A 19369-nucleotide genomic window follows, 5' to 3' on the forward strand; every position below is an offset into this window, starting at 1 on the left:
AAAACATAAAGCAACTAAAACAAAAATAACAATAGTACTCATAACACATCCCATTAAATAATACATTAGTACATCCCTGGCTAATCTGCACAGACAGGAAGCCAACAAACAAACAAAAAAAAAATGTAGAACAATTAAAAGAATTATATTCTTTAATCTAAATCTAGAGAAAAATAAATAATTTTAAGATTAGGCAACTCATAAATAAATTTGGTTCACACAAAGAAATAAAAAAGTTACAAGAAATCAAACCGGACTTTAGCTAACAAATATTTATATTTGTTGCTTTAAAAAGTAGATTTTCTAGTTTTTTGAATGTAGGCAATGATAGCTAGATCAATGTAAATTTTATTGCTTATTATTTAGGACCAAAGAACTGCCGCTAATTTTACATCTCTGATTTTTATTTTTACAGCGTTTACAAATAAAAATATTTATATATATTTTTTCAACAATTTGTCAGTAAATTAACGCAAATTAAAAGCTAAATTATAGAATACAAATAAAAAAAATGGAAATAAAATATACTAACATTGGTATACTAATTGAATTAACCAACGTGCGCGTCGAATTCCCCAGTGGCGCAATTGGTTAGCGCACGGTACTTATAGACAGTTTCTGTGTGAGAGCTATGCCGGGGTTGTGAGTTCGAGCCTCACCTGGGGAACAAAATTTTTTTTTTTTTTGTTTTTTCTCGAAATATTCCTGCATTGATAAAGTAAATAAAAACACAGAATTACGTACTATTTAAATCAAATTTACTGTTTTTAGATTTTTAATTTAGTTACTTTTGCTACATTCATAATAATCATAAAAAGGTATTACGTTTTTCTTATTTATTACCTTGAAGAACGTAAACTTTGTTATTCTCAGAGTGTTCTCCCTTAGTATCCTCCAATGACCAAGTGTTGGTTTGGTCAAATTTTTAAATTTCAGTATTCAACAATAATGTATATTCGAGGTGTAGCAAAAACAAGTTTTTAGCGCAGGCGCATTAACGAGTACGTAAGCCTCTTTCATTCACTTCCGGAATACTATTAGGTTTCCGATGCTAAATTAATTTTTTTTTTTTTGCGCTTATTTATGCTACAATCAGCGCGTTAGCGCTATAAGTGACAGTAATAACAGAGTAACAAATGATAAGTGATAAAAATGATAAATGGTAACGAGTGGAGAAGTTACCCAGTGGTAACAATCCCAAACATTAGATGGTTAGTCACTCTCTTCACTTGAGAGGAGATCACGAGGCCACTGTCTTTTAAGACGTCTTGTCCAGGTTATCATTGAAGAGTTCTAGAAGTAAGATTTTGAGCTAGAGGATTTATATGAGATTACAGGCTGAAGTGGAGTTTTCTGTATCGTGTTTTCAGCGACTTCGGTGATAAAAGGGAATGTTAAGGTCAGTGTGTATAGACCAGGTTGGAGACATAATAATGGAGCGTGTACAATAGTTCGAAGTATTTTAGATTGTAGAGATTAAATCCTTTGGAGATTGGAGCGTTTCTCCAATTAGAACCTAAAATTTTCTTTAAAGTTTCATACTTTAAATACACATTTTCACTTTTTTGAAATATTTTCCCCCAAAATTAGAATTTTTTAGGGGATCTTATGGAACCGCACTGCCTCTAATGTGCCGTCTGTACACTGTACAGATCTACCGTCAAAATAATATTAAATTGTAATTAATATTGCAACTGTTTTTGTTGCTGGAAGTCCTGTTGGCGACATTTTGGATTCCACAGCTCCTTTTTTCTTCAAGTCAAGTCTCATCTTGTTCCCTCCAAGAAAAGTTTGACAACTCTTGACTTTGCGTCTCATCTTTAGCGGGACAGTTTTCTGAGTATTTAACCTGTATCTTCTAAGTTTACCCCAAATTTGATGTTAAGGCACCCATCTTCTCCAATCAATCTTCGACATCTACGTCATCCAGTCATTTAAATCTTTGGCGTCTTCGAATTCTTGCTCCTCCTGGCTTACCGTTTAGGTGCTTCCGTTGTTGCTATGTAAGCCAACTATCTCAATCCTTTTGTTTTTAATTATTTCGTTGGCTAAATCCGCCTTTCTGAATAACTTATCAGTTTGTCGTTTTTTTCCTAATCTTTCAGTCAATGTATGCACTCACTTTGCAATGTATGCACTTTGTACAACTTTTCACAGTAGGCATTCTACGTAGAACTGTAATTTAAATATATACCAGGGTTACATTAATTTTAATCCTAAATTGTTATTGTTCATTAACATTTTAAATAACATACATACCTACCATGAAACCTCCGTTACTCAGGTACAATTTTAGTGTCAGTCAGAAACATAGTTGAAGTCAAATTCTCATTACACGATTAAGCTCCACTGATGGTGGAGCTAAGTCCAAAAACAAACACGAGAACCAAAAACGGGTGCGCTATGACTGATCCAATCAGCGATATTATCCAACACTAAACATTTTCAAAATCTTCTCTTTTTTTTTAGTTTTTTAGTAAACTTTTTGCTTGTTATTGATGATTGAGTGAATTTTGAAAATAATGAAAGTAAATTAGTAAATATAAACTAAATTAGTTTATTAGCAAATAATACAAAAAGAAAAAGAAATAAATATAAAAGTGCCTGGTAGTTAATAGGAGAACTTAATCCGAACAAAGCGCCCGATGGTGCTTACCTCTTTGATATACTTCTTTGAAATCATATTTCTTTGGTGATGTTTTTGAGAGACATTGTCTCGTCACACTTTCAACTGACTTTAATCTTTCTCTCTTCATTGTTATAATATTTGCGTGTAAATCTCTGTTTGCACAAATAGATGCAGAATCTGCAAGAAATAGATGCTTTTAATACCATATTCAGATTGTCCTACATAATTTTGAACCATAATTAATTCAAACCCGTTTATGGATTAATTCAATTTTAATAATTGCCGTCATTTCGATCATAAATTAATATTTCACCTTCTGTAAGACATAACTTATATATATCTAACGTTATTTAAAGAAGTGCCGTTGGAAGAATGGATCAAAAACAGTATAGCTTATAAATGAGAAAAGTGTCGTCTATAAGAGAACAAAACTGCGTACTAATATGTTGTTTACAGTGGTAAATCTAGCGGGCCCAATTTCTGAGCGTTTCAATATCTTCGCAACTATCAGAACTCAAGAATCTAGTTATAGCTCATAATTGAATGAAGTATGGTGCATTGATGGCGAACCTTTTGAGCTCGGCGTAACCTAACTTAACTCTGGATAGTGTCACATATAGAAATATTCACAAATTTTTGATATTTGTGATCATAGTAGAAAAAAAGATTTATTAAATGACCCATTTTATGGTCATTGATCTGAGGAAAGTTTGCCAGATCTTCATTCTCAATAAATACCGTAAATTCGTATTTAATGTACTCCACGAATTGCTAGAATTGTTTAAAATTATGTAATAATTTTTTGTCTCTGTCGATGCTTGTCTCCCAAAATGAGTTCGCGTGCCACCTCTACACACACGTGTAGATTCGTAATAGATTCATCATCACGGTTCTACACTTTAGTAATCCGTTAAGACTAGGGAAAAATCGATCCTTATACTTATCACCAAGTACAGTTTTTGTAAGATAAACCAGAATGAAGGGATAAGCATAGGTAGATGTCAACAATCTTGTGAAGGTTTGTTTTTTAATGACAATAGTAAAGAAATATAACAAAAATTTGAAATGTTTTTTCTCATAGATGGATACCTAAAATCTATAACGAATCTTTTGTTTATTTTTAGCTGAGATAGAGAAATTCAGCAGCTTGCTAAAATTTAGATTTTAGCAAAGGCACATCATCTTTTAATAATACTTCTCTTATGATCCTTCAATGGTAAGTAATGACGCTTACAAATACAATTTATACCCTTCTACGGATAATATTATTTTGGTAAAAATTTTGATGATGAAAATGTTTGATTATTGTTAAGAAAATAGATAACGCATTTCAGTTTCACAGCTGTGCTTGTTTTCACTACTTCAGCTTGTTTGGGAAATAATTTAGTTTTTGACTGTAATTAACAAGATTTATGTGCAATATTTTACCAAGTATTTGAACACACTGCTGACCTGATAATAGTTGAATAAGCACTAATATTTTTATATTTTTATACTGGCCGGATGTGCGTGGGACGTGGGTCAGTTGACTGAAAGGTTTTTTTTTTTTCCTTTCTTTTCTGCTTACACGCTTCCTATCTGAAGTAATTTATAAGCAAAGTAACCTTTCTTAAAGAGTTCCATTTCAGTGAGTTAACCAATCTCCTCTGCATGCCACGGTTTAAGTTAAAATGAAGAAACTGCATTAAAGATGGCACTGGTACTATGATCTAATATTATGAGAAGTACGATATATTTTAATATAAGTGGTAACTAGATAACAATAAACTGTGAATAAGTAAAATAGCTTCTGGATAATAGTAAACGGTCAACTTGTTTTATTGGTTTGTAGGAACCAAAAGAATTTGGTTGATAGAAATCTTCAAATGTTTTATCATATCTTAGCATGCGGCAGCTTTCTTTCAAAAGGAGGAAAACAAAATTGAGTCAACAAAATGATAAAATGCAAACATAAAATAAATTTAAAGGTACGGAGGCGGCAGACAAAGAAAGAAGTGGGAAAAAATGAATAGATAGGATAGTTAGCAAGCAAGATTTTTTGAGACAGATGTGCAGTATCCGTATGATTGCGAAAAGAAGATAGGAGAAGTTGCTTCCTTTTAAAGGGATGCGAAAAGTAAAAAGATTCATGATGATTAATCTTCGATTTATTATCAAAAGAGCAGATCTTAATGAGCGATTTGGTCAAGTATAAGAAGATAAGAAAGTGAGTGCACAAATAGGTCTAATAGCTGCAAGTTTAACAAATAGATCTGTTATGCAAAGAATCAGGTAATCCGGAACACATTTACGAGGTGTGGCTATTAAATAACGAGACTGATGCTGCTACAGAACAACTATGCATGCACCAAATCATAACGACCGACAGCTGTGCAGCATAAAGCATTCTCTTTCGATTGTGCAGAGTCTCACTTGTTTGTAGAGAAATCTGTCTGAACGGAACCGTCGTTTGTGTAAGAGGTGTTTCGTATTGCCGAAAACATGATACTACACATGTAGTAGAGCAACGAATTGTCGTGAAATTTCACATGAAACTTGGGAAAACTGCTACTGAAACTTATCTTTTATTAATAGAAGTTTATGGCGATGAGTGTTAATCACGTGCGCGAGTTTTTGAGTGGTTCAAGCGTTTCCAAGATGGCCGAGAAGACGCCGGAGATGATGACCGCCCGGGTTGCCCTTCCACGTCCAAAACGGATGAAAATATCGATTATAATTAATCAACATTACTACCGTGAGGTGCTTGCTCAACTCCGTGAAAGAGTAAGGAAAAAATGACCCGTTTGGTTGAAGAACAAGTCATGGGTTCTCCATCAAGACAACGCGCCGGCTCACACTACATTGTCTGTCAAGACGTGTCAACATCCCAGTTTTAAGCCATCCGCCTTAATCGCCTGACCTGGCCCCATATGACTTTTATCTGTTCCCTAAAGTCAAATCTGCATTAAAAGGAACACGATTTCAGTCCGTTGAAGCTGTGAAAGAAAAAGCGGCACGCGTCATGCAGGAGCTGACAGAAAAAGACTTCCAGCACTGTTTCGAACAATGGTAAATTCGCATGGAGCGTTGTAGGGATAGGGGAGGGGTGTATATTGAAGGTGATAATAACTAAATATGTATAAATTTAAAATAAAATATTTTACAGGAATAGTCTCGTTATTTAATAGCCACACCTCGTATCGTATGTGACATTTGGAATCAATATACTTTTCTGTTGAACCAAAACAGTTCTCTCCTTTTTTGGCCAAGATCATAGTGTAGGTAATATACATAATAATCTATTACTTATAATTAAAATTATTTTCAAAGACACTTTAATTTAAGCAGGTTTCAAGTTATTCCCTCTCTTCCCTAAAATGTTTCAGGTAGCAATTACTTTTAATTAGAATGGACAATCTGGCCAGTGTAGAGAGCACGGGTTATTTAGTCAGGAAAGGTTTCAAATAGAAATGATAAGTTACATGTCTATATTACGACGTTCAAGAAAATTCATTAGAAAAGGAAATGTAAATAAATGAAACGAAACAATTGGAAATCTGTTCCGCAACATGATTTAATAAAACTTAATATTGCATAAAAAGGAAATACTGAAGGACCTACACGATATACAGAAGGCACAATACACTAGAAAAAGAAACTTAGTGATGCATAATAAAACAAAGAAAAAAGAACTTTATAAAATCTCAGAATATCTCAGAATAAAAATATATAGCGGAGAGGGAGCACCTTTGAACAGTTTTAATTTCTAAATATATAAAACATTTATGATTGGTAATTTTCTCCATATGTTGTGGTAGACCTGTTGTATAATTGACAGAGTTTCCCTTCGTTTTCATTGTTTGTAAAATCAATATTGTTTGTAAAATCAGTGGTTCTTATGAAACCTTAATCAGGTTTTTACCCGTAAATCCACCAAAAATGAAGCTACAGCATCGGAGGTAAGAAATTTGAAAACTAGACCAAAAAAAACATATAGTTTACTTCGTGGGTTTTTTTCGAAATTCCGCTTTCCTAAAAAGTTATTAGCGATTGGTGCGTTTTAAATGGATCACCCTGAATAATAATAATAATGACTCATTATTATTCACTCATCACTGGAGAAGATGCTACAGAGTCTCGCCTTGCCCCAGTCGGAAACACAATATAGATGGCAGTGCAGAATTAAAAAACAAAAACTAAAACAAACTTCGAGGTCTTAATGCAAGTTTTTTTTTTGTGCATTATGTGCATTTTTGCATCAGTATTTTGTTTTGGAAAGTGAAAAATGACATTTTATTTTTAGTTGTAAGTTATCCTACAGGGTGTAACTCCCCCCAGAATGTTATATTTTGTAAGGTGGAAGTAAAATTTTCTTGTTGCAGCTTTGGAAGTGTATTGTGAAGATTGCAGTGGACAAGGTGTAAGTATTGTTAGTCCATATTAACATTTGGAATTCGTATTTTTAAATCTAGTATTTACAAAAGTCTATTTGCTTGCAAAAAGTGTTCGATATTATATTTTCTTTTATGGAAGGAGAGGTGGCACATTTCAACATCACAGTTAGAATGTGCTCTACCGACCTGCAAGTTTGTGACTTTTTTTTTTAGTTTAATCGCAGAGAAGGGGAAAGTGGTCCGAACCTACATTAAGAAGCGCAACAAACCGAATATTTTGTCCAAACTTCCTAAATCCATCACTTCGGGTACAACATCCCGAACTGAGTCATTCTTTGATTTTTGAACTAGATTTCAGTGGTTTAAAAGAGAAAGTAATGTAGTAGTGAGAGAAATAACTGATAGAAGGTAGATTCAGAGTAAAGTAATATCATTTCTTTCTATTTTATATTGTGTTCAAAGCGCAGAAGTGGGGCAGATATTAACATTTGACACAAAATTTTTAAATTAAAACAAATATAGATATGTATGTAAAGTACCAACTGTTTATTGGTATAGATCTGTTAAGGAGACTTGAAAGTTGTAGAAAACAAAATAAAAAGGTTCAATAATACGATTCTGTGCACTCTGCAACAGAAAATGTAAATTCTGTTCAAATGTGCTTCCTCTCCCCTAATCTGTAGGAGTGCGGAAAAAGAATCGCGATTATAAAAAAAACGCAAAATTTTAAGCACACCCCTCCATGAAGGGAGGATTGTTCGTGTCATATGCGTGAGTCTTTAGACTGGAACACTGTCTCTTATACCACTAGAAAGAGGTGGTATTGTGATCGTTCAGATTTTAGATTTTAACTTTCAAATATCTGTCATTTGTGCTTCTTGTTTGTAAATAAAATATCTTTTTACAAATATTTAGAGGAGAAGGTGGTAGTATGGGACGAGGTTGGAATTTGGGACACCCCTGTTTTTGTGAAACTATTAGTGGCTATCTGTTAGTTTTTGCCTTACTACTCTTTGAGGTAGGCTTTGTCTGCTGCAGAAGGCAGCGCCGTCAATCGAGTGGCAGCTTTGTCCAAGAGAGGACCGTGTTGATTTTGTCAATGCTAAAAAAGTTTTCTTAAGGTAGGTTTTCCTCTGCTTTTGGTTAATACCGAGGAAAGTTAGGATATTTTCCCTTAGGTATTAAAAATGTAGAAAGTAGAGAGTTTTAATTGCCAGTATTATGGATTTCAAATATGAATGTATATTGGAAAAAAAATGAGGTTATCGAGGGTCGTTTGAAAAGTCCGTGCAAAAATAAAAACTACTTAATTTTTTGGGGTAAACCTTTTTTATTTTTCAACATAGTCTCCTTTTAGGCTTCATACTTCGCCCAACGCTGCTCTAGTTTGTTGATCCCTTCCGAATAATAGGATTTGTCCAAGTCTGAAAAATAGCCATTCGTTTCTGCAATCACCTCCTCGTTTGAATAAAATCTTTTTCCCGCCAGCCATTTCTTCATATTGGGGAAGAAATAGTAGTCCGAGGGAGCCAAGTCTGGAGAATGGGGGGTGTGTGAAACGAGTTGGAACCCTATTTCCATTAATTTTGCGACCACAACTGCTGAGGTGTGAGCTGGTGCGTTGTCGTGATGGAAAAGGACTTTTTTGTGGGCCAATCGTGGGCGTTTTTCTTGCAGCTCGGTTTTCAAACGGTCCAATAACGATGAATAATATGCACCTGTAATAGTTTTACCCTTTTCCAGATAGTCGATGGGGATTATTCCTTGCGAATCCCAAAAGACAGTCGCCATAATCTTTCCGGCCGAAGGAACGGTCTTCGCCTTTTTTGGCGCAGATTCCCCCTTGGTAACCCATTGTTTAGATTGTTCTTTGGTCTCAGGAGTGTAGTGATGTATCCATGTTTCATCCTCAGTGACGAAACGACGCTTAAAGTCCTGCGGATTCTTCTGGAACAGCTGCAAACCGTCCTTGCAACACTTCACACGATTTCGTTTTTGGTCAAAGTGTGAGCAATCGCGGCACCCATCTTGCGGATAGCTTTGTCATGTCCAAATGTTGATACAAAATATTATGTACCCGTTCATTCGAGATGCCCACACCACTAGCAATCTCACGCACCTTCACTCTTCTGTCATCCATCACCATATCATGGATTTTATCAATGATTTCTGGAGTAGTAACCTCAACAGGGCGTCCAGAACGTTCAGCGTCACTTGTGCCCATATGGCCACTCCGAAAATTTTGAAACCACTTATAAACTGTTCAAATCGAAGGTGCAGAGTCACCATAATGTTTATCAAGCTTCTCTTTAGTCTCCTGAGGCGTTTTGCCTTTCATAAAGTAGTGTTTAATCAACACACGAAATTCTTTTTCGTCCATTTTTTGAAAATCACTCGACTTCCTCGATTCAAACGAATGCCAAACACAAAGAAATAGACCGATCTGGCTGAAACTTGGTGTGTGTTCTTCCAAGAGATGCTACTAACTAAACATAACCTCGATACGCGCCAGTAGTGCTATCTCTCTGACTTTGCACGGACTTTTCAAACGACCCTCGTATTGTACGCGATGTATGATGGTATTATGGGACAGCGTTGTCCCATACAACAACCTCGTTAATCGTCTGTCGAACAAGTGTGAAAAGTGGCACTGAGGACGAAACTAGTGTCTTATAAATTTTTTTTCTACAAGGTACTATAAAGGACCTAAAAAGATCATTTCAACGATATCTTGACATTTCTCTAAGAAAACTGATTACACCCTAATTTTTATCCTTAATGTACGATAATTGTGTAAAATATAGTTTTGTGGCATATTTAAAACCCAATATGGCACCACGACAGACTTTTTCAGTGTAACTCCAGACTTCTTGCTGTAATCTACTCAGGATTCCACATTTACAAAGATAAATAATGTATTTCTATGATTTTACTTCAGAGTAGATTTTAAATTCAGAAGTTTTCAGAATATGAAAGGTTAAAAAAGACTATGTCCCATATTACAGTCTTTACAGTTTATAAAGATTCTGTTTGTGTTTTTGTGCATAGCGAAACTCATTAAATGCAAGACCAAATTTGCTGTTGGTAACAGTGCCACCTTTTGGATCCTGTAAACAGTTTTGTGACGAAATCAGCCGAACTGGTTAAGTCAATTTTAACTTTTTTTGTTTTTCTTTTTCTTGAACAGGACGTTTTTATTAAATGCTCTCGGCCCGCATTTAGGTAATAAACCCTTTTTATTCGTATTAGGAAAATACTTCTTAAAGCAGTTTTTTGAAGAATGGTTAGTTAAACTTCTTCTTAAATTACAATTTATATGTAATAAGCGAACTTATTACTTGTGTAATACTCATTGAAATCAAATGTGTAAGTATATTTACATATTTTAAGAAAATCAATTAAGCGAAATCGTCATTTTTTCATCATATATTTTGTGAGTTTTACCAATTTTCTTTCACATTTTTTATTACGTAAGTTGCAGCAAGAGAAAATTCTTGTTGGATTTTCATTTACCTGTTTACTTATTCCACTTAATTTCTCAACAAATTTTCTTTTATGGGATTAAACAAAGTGATTAATGAGTGTATTAATTTTTTGTCAAAATAGATTCCTCTACTTCACTTCAAGAAATAACACAGCTCTTCTTACATACAACTTGAATAAACCGGTATAAAAATAAAGCATAAGTAAAATTGCAAATAAAGCTCTGCTTTGAAGTTGGTAGAGAATTTCTATCTCAAAATATTACTACATTCTGTTTTTATGGTTCAGCCATGTTTAAGGAAATAATAAAACATAAAACTAAACTGAGATTATTGGACTTTATTGTATTGTGATAACTCTTGTCTCTATTATTACCCTAACATGCAAGAAGTTAAATAATATTTCTCCATTTTCCAACAGAATGGAAGCGTTTCTTGTTGTCAATATTTAATTTTGAAAAGCAAATAAGATCTTTTAGAGAATAAATATAGAACTTAGAGATGGTAAAGCTTAGTTGTTATTTTCTGTGTAGCTGCTTCGAGAAAATTCGAGATTTAGTTGAGTAAAATTGTTTTTATCGTGAATTTTATAATTTATATTCAAATTTAAATCGAAGGAAGACGGGGCAATGAGAATTTTTTGTTTTGTTTTCTTTATCGATCACTGACTTAATCGATTAGTCTTTCCAAACATTTACGAGGGTCGTTTGAAAAGTCCGTGCAAAAATAAAAACTACTTAATTTTTTGGGGTAAACCTTTTTTATTTTTCAACATAGTCTCCTTTTAGGCTTATACATTTTGTCCAACGTTGCTCTAGTTTGTTGATCCCTTCCGAATAATAGGATTTGTCCAAGTCTGAAAAATAGCCATTCGTTTCTGCAATCACCTCCTCGTTTGAATAAAATCTTTTTCCCGCCAGCCATTTCTTCATATTGGGGAACAAATAGTAGTCCGAGGGAGCCAAGTCTGGAGAATAGGGGGGATGTGAAACGAGTTGGAACCCTATTTCCATTAATTTTGCGACCACAACTGCTGAGGTGTGAGCTGGTGCGTTGTCGTGATGGATAAGGACTTTTTGTGGGCCAATCGTGGGCGTTTTTCTTGCAGCTCGGTTTTCAAACGGTCCAATAACGATGAATAATATGCACCTGTAATAGTTTTACCCTTTTCCAGATAGTCGATGAGGATTATTCCTTGCGAATCCCAAAAGACAGTCGCCATAATCTTTCCGGCCGAAGGAACGGTCTTCGCCTTTTTTGGCGCAGATTCCCCCTTGGTAACCCATTGTTTAGATTGTTCTTTGGTCTCAGGAGTGTAGTGATGTATCCATGTTTCATCCACAGTGACGAAACGACGCTTAAAGTCCTGCGAATTCTTCTGGAACAGCTGCAAACCGTCCTTGCAACACTTCACACGATTTCGTTTTTGGTCAAGCGTGACAATCGCGGCACCCATCTTGCGGATAGCTTTGTCATGTCCAAATGTTGATGCAAAATATTATGTACCCGTTCATTCGAGATGCCCACAGCACTAGCAATCTCACGCACCTTCACTCTTCTGTCATCCATCACCATATCATGGATTTTATCAATGATTTCTGGAGTAGTAACCTCAACAGGGCGTCCAGAACGTTCAGCGTCACTTGTGCCCATATGGCCACTCCGAAAATTTTGAAACCACTTATAAACTGTTCTAATCGAAGGTGCAGAGTCACCATAATGTTTATCAAGCTTCTCTTTAGTCTCCTGAGGCGTTTTGCCTTTCATAAAGTAGTGTTTAATCAACACACGAAATTCTTTTTCGTCCATTTTTTGAAAATCACTCGACTTCCTCGATTCAAACGAATGCCAAACACAAAGAAATAGACCGATCTGGCTGAAACTTGGTGTGTGTTCTTCCAAGAGATGCTACTAAACATAACCTCGATACGCGCCAGTGGTGCTATCTCTCTGACTTTGCACGGACTTTTCAAACGACCCTCGTATGTCATTAAAATGCCTATAAATAGATGGAAGTGTATTGTAATGTTATATTTGGAAGTGGTCCCTGACAAGTTAAAATAATAATAATATGCAGGGGTGATCCATTTAAAACGCACCAATCGCTAATAACTTTTTTGGGAAATAGCGGAAAAACTCACTAAATTAACTATATGTTTTTTTGTCTAGATTTCAAAATTTCCACCCCCCATGCTGTACCTTCATTTTTGGCGGAGTTTCGAGTAAAGACCTAATTGGGGTTTCATAAGGACCACTGATTTTGACAATGATTATGAAAACTACATAAAAAACTGTAATCTAGAACAAGAAGTCTTGCACACTAGGTGCTTTAAAATTATGTGATGATTGCTTTTATTTGTTGATAAAACAAATTTATCCTGATTCACCCACAACCATTACATTACACTACATGGTCTAAAATCTTCAATTATTTTTTTTTTTTTTTTCTTTGCGACACAAATAACATTTTTTTCAGCCAGAGGACCTCCCAAAAAGTGTATTTGTGGTGGAAAATTAATATTGAAAACCGTTCATGAATAGATAAAATTGTAACTTTGATCTTAAATATTTCGACTAATATTAGGGATATCGAAACGGGATCAACGCCATTTTTCACAGTTTTTTATTTAGTTTTCATAATCCTTGTCAAAATCAGTGGTTCTTATGAAACCTTAATCAGGTTTTTACCCGTAAATCCACCAAAAATGAAGCTACAGCATTGGAGGTAAGAAATTTGAAAACTAGACCAAAAAAAAACATATAGTTTACTTCGTGGGTTTTTTTCGAAATTCCGCTTTCCTAAAAAGTTATTAGCGACTGGTGCGTTTTAAATGGATCACCCTGAATAATAATAATGACTCATTATTATTCACTCATCACTGGAGAAGATGCTACAGAGTCTCGCCTTGCCCCAGTCGGAAACACAATATAGATGGCAGTGCAGAATTAAAAAACAAAAACTAAAACAAACTTCGAGGTCTTAATGCAAGTTTTTTTTTGTGCATTATGTGCATTTTTGCATCAGTATTTTGTTTTGGAAAGTGAAAAATGACATTTTATTTTTACTTGTAAGTTATCCTACAGGGTGCAACTCCCCTCGGAACATTATTAAATATTCTTATTTCTTACAAATGTTAACTCAAAATCCATATACATGACCATCATCGAGGTTTCAAGTAAATGTCTGTAAAGAGAACTAGGCACTGCACTGTAACTGCAATTGCTATGAAAATTTATTTCAGATTATTGAACATCATAGAATACTTCTCCTATCAGCAATAATTGGAAATAGCAACTGAATTTAACTCTTTTAACGTAAATTGTCCGTTAAATATTAGATAAATGATGTTTAGTACAAACTGATTCTGGAATCAGTGAAATAAAAATTTACTGAAGAATCTATTAGAAGAGTGATTCTGAAAATCATTAACAGTTCTGCGGAAATAAAATTAATTAAAGTATATCTGCTTCCTATTTTTGTCTATGTTCTAGATCTATGTATAAATGAATAGAACGTCTCTATTGTTGTTAAAAAGTACTTCACCCGCTGATAATGACGTAGAGTGCCGTTTCAGAGGTCTGAAGAATGATAACAATCAATTATATTTCTGATGGTGTTTTCAAATATGATGTTTTGAGAAAAGAAATATATTGAAAACAGCTGCTGGAAGTGATATACGAGGGTCGTTTGAAATGTCCGTGCAAAGTCAGAGAGATAGCACTACTGGCGCGTATCGAGGTTATGTTTAGTTAGTAGCATCTCTTGGAAGAACACACACCAAGTTTCAGTCAGATCGGTCTATTTCTTTGTGTTTGGCATTCGTTTGAATCGAGGAAGTCGAGTGATTTTCAAAAAATGGACGAAAAAGAATTTCGTGTGTAGATTAAACACCACTTTATGAAAGGCAAAACGCCTCACGAGACTAAAGAGAAGCTTGATAAACATTATGGTGACTCTGCACCTTCGATTAGAACAGTTTATAAGTGGTTTCAAAATTTTCGGAATGGCCATATGGGCACAAGTGACGCTGAACGTTCTGGACGCCCTGTTGAGGTTACTACTCCAGAAATCATTGATAAAATCCATGATATGGTGATGGATGACAGAAAAGTGAAGGTGCGTGAGATTGCTAGTGCTGTGGGCATCTCGAATGAACGGGTACATAATATTTTGCATCAACATTTGGACATGACAAAGCTATCCGCAAGATGGGTGCCGCGATTGTCACGCTTGACCAAAAACGAAATCGTGTGAAGTGTTGCAAGGACGGTTTGCAGCTGTTCCAGAAGAATTCGCAGGACTTTAAGCGTCGTTTCGTCACTGTGGATGAAACATGGATACATCACTACACTCCTGAGACCAAAGAACAATCTAAACAATGGGTTACCAAGGGGGAATCTGCGCCAAAAAAGGCGAAGACCGTTCCTTCGGCCGGAAAGATTATGGCGACTGTCTTTTGGGATTCGCAAGGAATAATCCTCATCGACTATCTGGAAAAGGGTAAAACTATTACAGGTGCATATTATTCATCGTTATTGGACAGTTTGAAAACCGAGCTGCAAGAAAAACGCCCACGATTGGCCCACAAAAAAGTCCTTTTCCATCACGACAACGCACCAGCTCACACCTCAGCAGTTGTGGTCGCAAAATTAATGGAAATAGGGTTCCAACTCGTTTCACATCCCCCCTATTCTCCAGACTTGGCTCCCTCGGACTACTATTTGTTCCCCAATATGAAGAAATGGCTGGCGGGAAAAAGATTTTATTCAAACGAGGAGGTGATTGCAGAAACGAATGGCTATTTTTCAGACTTGGACAAATCCTATTATTCGGAAGGGATCAACAAACTAGAGTAGCGTTGGACGAAGTGTATAAGCCTAAAAGGAGACTATGTTGAAAAATAAAAAAGGTTTACCCCAAAAAATTAAGTAGTTTTTATTTTTGCACGGACTTTTCAAACGACCCTCGTATTTCATAATCAAAAAAATTTTACTTCAAACGCCACCACTTAGAGATCACAATTTCTTGTTTTCGCTGACCTCTGCCACTTGGAAATATTTTTAAACGGAGTTTTTTCTCTTAAACCATTAATGAATAATTTAAAATGTTTTTTGTGTATTTATTTTTTTCAGTTTACCCTTAATACGAGTTATTCTTTTAGAAGGATTAATTTGTCAGTCTTACATAAATACTGAAGAGTTGTTAATTTAAAATTCCTTTTCAAATTGTAATTTATTTCAAATTCCTTAAAACTTTCTTTTCCATTATCTAAATCAAATTAAGAGCATCTGAAGACTATTTAAAAGTCATAATTTGGTTAAAATTTAACTACTTAATAGCAAGAATCTATACAAATAAAAAAGTAAATGTTCTTTTGTTCAAAATCTTAAATCTCCTAAAGGTCTTTACCGATCGTTTTGAAATTTGGACGCAACGTTGCATTCAAATACGGGCGTGTTTTAATATACCTATTATATGAATTTCACGCCAGTGATACGTAAAAGCGTGTTTAAAATCAGCGCCAACTGATGGACGTAAAAGCAACACAAGCCCTCTAAATATTTTACGATTTCAATTCAACGTCTCCGACTTATAATCATCCATTAACGATTCCAAAATTTCCAATTTTACGATATCACTTTAATGTTTCCGATTGCATTGTTAAATTGAATGTTCATAGATTTCAATGTGCAACAAATAGCCCTGAATCCACCGGCTACAAAGTTAACTGCTTTCTTCACGTTATGTTTGCGGGTACACTGCAGTATTTGGAAGTGCCTACGTATTACACAAATGCGAGTAGAAAGCCATTTGAACGATACAAACGAGGAGAGCAGGACAACCTGGCCTATTTAAAGAAACTACGATAGACAGACTGTACACCGTGCACATCCCAATCAAGATGAATGCTTCTTTCTTCGCAAGCTGTTGGCAAATGTGCCCCGGTCCAACGTCTTCCAGCAATTAAAAATTGTCAACGGCGCTACACATGCCACTTTCCTCGGTGCATGTCAAGCTCTGAATTTATTGGAGAACGATCGGACAATTGGATGTATGCGTTAATGGTACGGTGCAACACGTCACATCCAAATCAAATTCGTGCATTGTTTGCAATCATATTGACCCGCCTGCACGTCTTCATCTTCAAGAGAGTTACGTGGCTGAAATTATTTTCCGTCGAATACGCGAGGAAAATTAAAATATGATTGCGATAATTGATAATGATTGTGGTTAGAAATCGCGACCAGTTTTCAATCAATTCGGGAATGCCATCACCGAATCGATCGGCTGCGGTATCGCCTGTGGATTGAGCCATAGCAACGGGTGACCGGGCACAGCTAATTACAAATAGATTTTAAAATTTCGTGAGTTTTGCATAATTAAACAAAGAACTAATTACAAGCAAAATCAATCACGACTATATTTATTTATTTACACATTAACTAGTAGCGATGCCATTTTATAAATCTTTTAAGAACAAAACGTAAGAATTAAACAAACATGTTTTATTTATTTAATTGCTTACTCGCGCGATTTCTTCTTACTGACGTAACCAGTTACGCATACGAGGTGTGGCTATTAAATAACGAGACTATTGCTGTAAAACATTTTATTTTAAATTTAAACATATTTAGTTATTATCACCTTCAATATACACCCCTTCCCTATCCCTACAACGCTCCAAGCGAATTTACCGTTGTTTGAAACAGTACTGGTAGTCTTTTTCTGTGAGCTCCTGCATGACGCGTGCCGTCAAGACAAAAGTCATATGGGGTCAGCTCAGGCGAATAAGGCGTGTGGCCCAAAACTGGGATGTTGTACTTGGCTAGAAACGTCCTGGACAGACAATGCAGTGTGAGCCGGCGCATTGTCTTGATGGAGAACCCATGACTGGTTCTTCCACAAATCGGGTCGTTTTTTCCTTACTCTTTCACGGAGTTAAGCAAGCACCTCACTATAGTAATATTGATTAATTATGATCGATATTTTGATCCGTTTTGGACATGGAAGGGCGACCCGGGCGGTCATCTCCGACGTCTTCTCGGCCATCTTGGAAACGCTTGAACAACTCAAAAACTCGCGCACGTGATTAACATTCATCGCCATAAACTTCTTTTAATAAAAGATAAGTTTCAGTAGCGGTTTCACCAAGTTTCATGTGAAATTTCACGACAATTCGTTGCTTTACTACATTTGTAGTATCATGCCCAAACGACGGTTCCGGTCAGACAGATTTCTTTACAAACACGTGAGACGCTGCACAATCGAAAGAGAAGGCTTTACGCTGCACAGCTGTCGGACGTTAGGATTTGGCGCATGCATAGTTCTTCTGTAGCATCATCAGTCTCGTTATTTACGAGTGATAGCCACACCTCGTTACAGTTATATACATTTTAAAATTCAAAACACATTTAATTCTTACCACTACTATGTGGCTAGCAAATTCGTGTGTTACAACGAAGTTGCACTAAAGCGAATCGTAGCTCTCTCCTCTACACTACACCAAAAAGATATATTCTACGAGTAAGGTTTTAAATGTACGTGCATTAAATGCAAATACGAAGTTTACGGAAATTCGTTGGTGTAATTTCCGAGAAAATGAAAAAATCCACTCAGTTTAATTTTGATTTCCTTCAAATTTGAGTTAGATTTTGGTTTTCGGAAATAATTGCATATTTTTTTTTGTGTTAATAAATGTTTAAACCCTTATTTTTCTGAAAAGAGAGTTTTATCTTTTACTTTTGATTCTCTTTAAAAAATTTCCAAATCCTTAAAGAATTTTGCCTATTTTACTGGTAAAGTAAAAAGATAAAAACTCAGAAAACCCAGCTTTAATTACGTCATTTTTGTTTCTCTACCGAATGAATGAAACGAAAATTATAATTTGCGTTGAATAAAATATTTTACAGATGTTGGAACAAACATTGATTAATTTTTAGGAGAAATATTACGTAAAAGTAGCTGAATTCATCTGTAGAAATCGTCATAACTAATTTACATACTACTTTTTTAGCTGATTAACATAACAGTACAGCTAGATTATATTCATTTCCAGGCTAATGCAACCTTCAACAAACCTTAAAGATAGAATAAAAAAATAACTTTTAAGGGAGCCATTCGTTATGAATTTGGACTTGCTACAATTAGCAATCATTAGAGAGATTTCTTAATTCATTAATTGCATTTCAATTACAAATTCAGTTTTAAATGGAAATATTATTGTTCTAAAAAGCTCCAAAACGGTTCTATGTATACAACCTTCCTGCTAACTACAGTACAACCTCGATTAACCGGGCTGACCTCCGGCTATACCCACCCCGTAAAACTGAAATCCCGGTTAAACCGAATACACAGTATTACTTAGTAACACATTACTGTTTCGTCCCAGAGATCAACTCCTATCTTAGACGGCAATCCTTTTTTTATATTTTTTTTCAATTTTTTTGCCGTCCAACTTTTTGAAAAATACTTTTCAAGTGTTGTTTGCTTTTTTTTTAAATCAAACGACCACTCTCTGATGAGTGTAAGCCAGGGGTCGGCACCCTATTTCAAGTAGAGAGCCATTTCTCCTTAAATAATTTTAATAAATCTTACCAAGAGCCGCAAGAATAAAAGAATAATAGAGTAAACAACTCTGTAGATCATTTGTATTTTCACAAATTATTATTTTATAATATTCAATAACATATAAATGTTTTATACATTTATTTTTACTTATTGCAAAGTAAATAAACAAATAAATAATAACTAAACCTGTATTTGAATGAAAGTATTGTGTAATTACGTACTTTATTTTAATAAAATTCTATTCAATTTCGAACCTATCACATTTAAAATTCTTTTTGAAAAAATATCTTTACTTTAGTAAATGAAATTTTCATTT

General features: G+C 35.0%; 1 protein-coding gene and 1 non-coding gene across 4 annotated transcripts in view; one reads left to right on the forward strand and one right to left on the reverse strand.

Annotated features, from left to right (window-relative positions):
* Positions 1-19369, reverse strand: part of Dh31 (diuretic hormone class 2) — a 297142-nt gene that overhangs the window by 179852 nt on the left and 97921 nt on the right. The window lies entirely within an intron of this gene.
* On the forward strand, positions 573-667 carry TRNAI-UAU (transfer RNA isoleucine (anticodon UAU)). Its single transcript has 2 exons — positions 573-610; positions 632-667. It is a non-coding gene; the product is annotated as a tRNA-Ile (tRNA).

This window comes from Rhodnius prolixus, unplaced genomic scaffold, assembly GCF_049639745.1.
Source record: "Rhodnius prolixus isolate KJV_2025 unplaced genomic scaffold, Rpr scaffold_3, whole genome shotgun sequence".
Taxonomy (NCBI): domain Eukaryota; kingdom Metazoa; phylum Arthropoda; class Insecta; order Hemiptera; family Reduviidae; genus Rhodnius; species Rhodnius prolixus.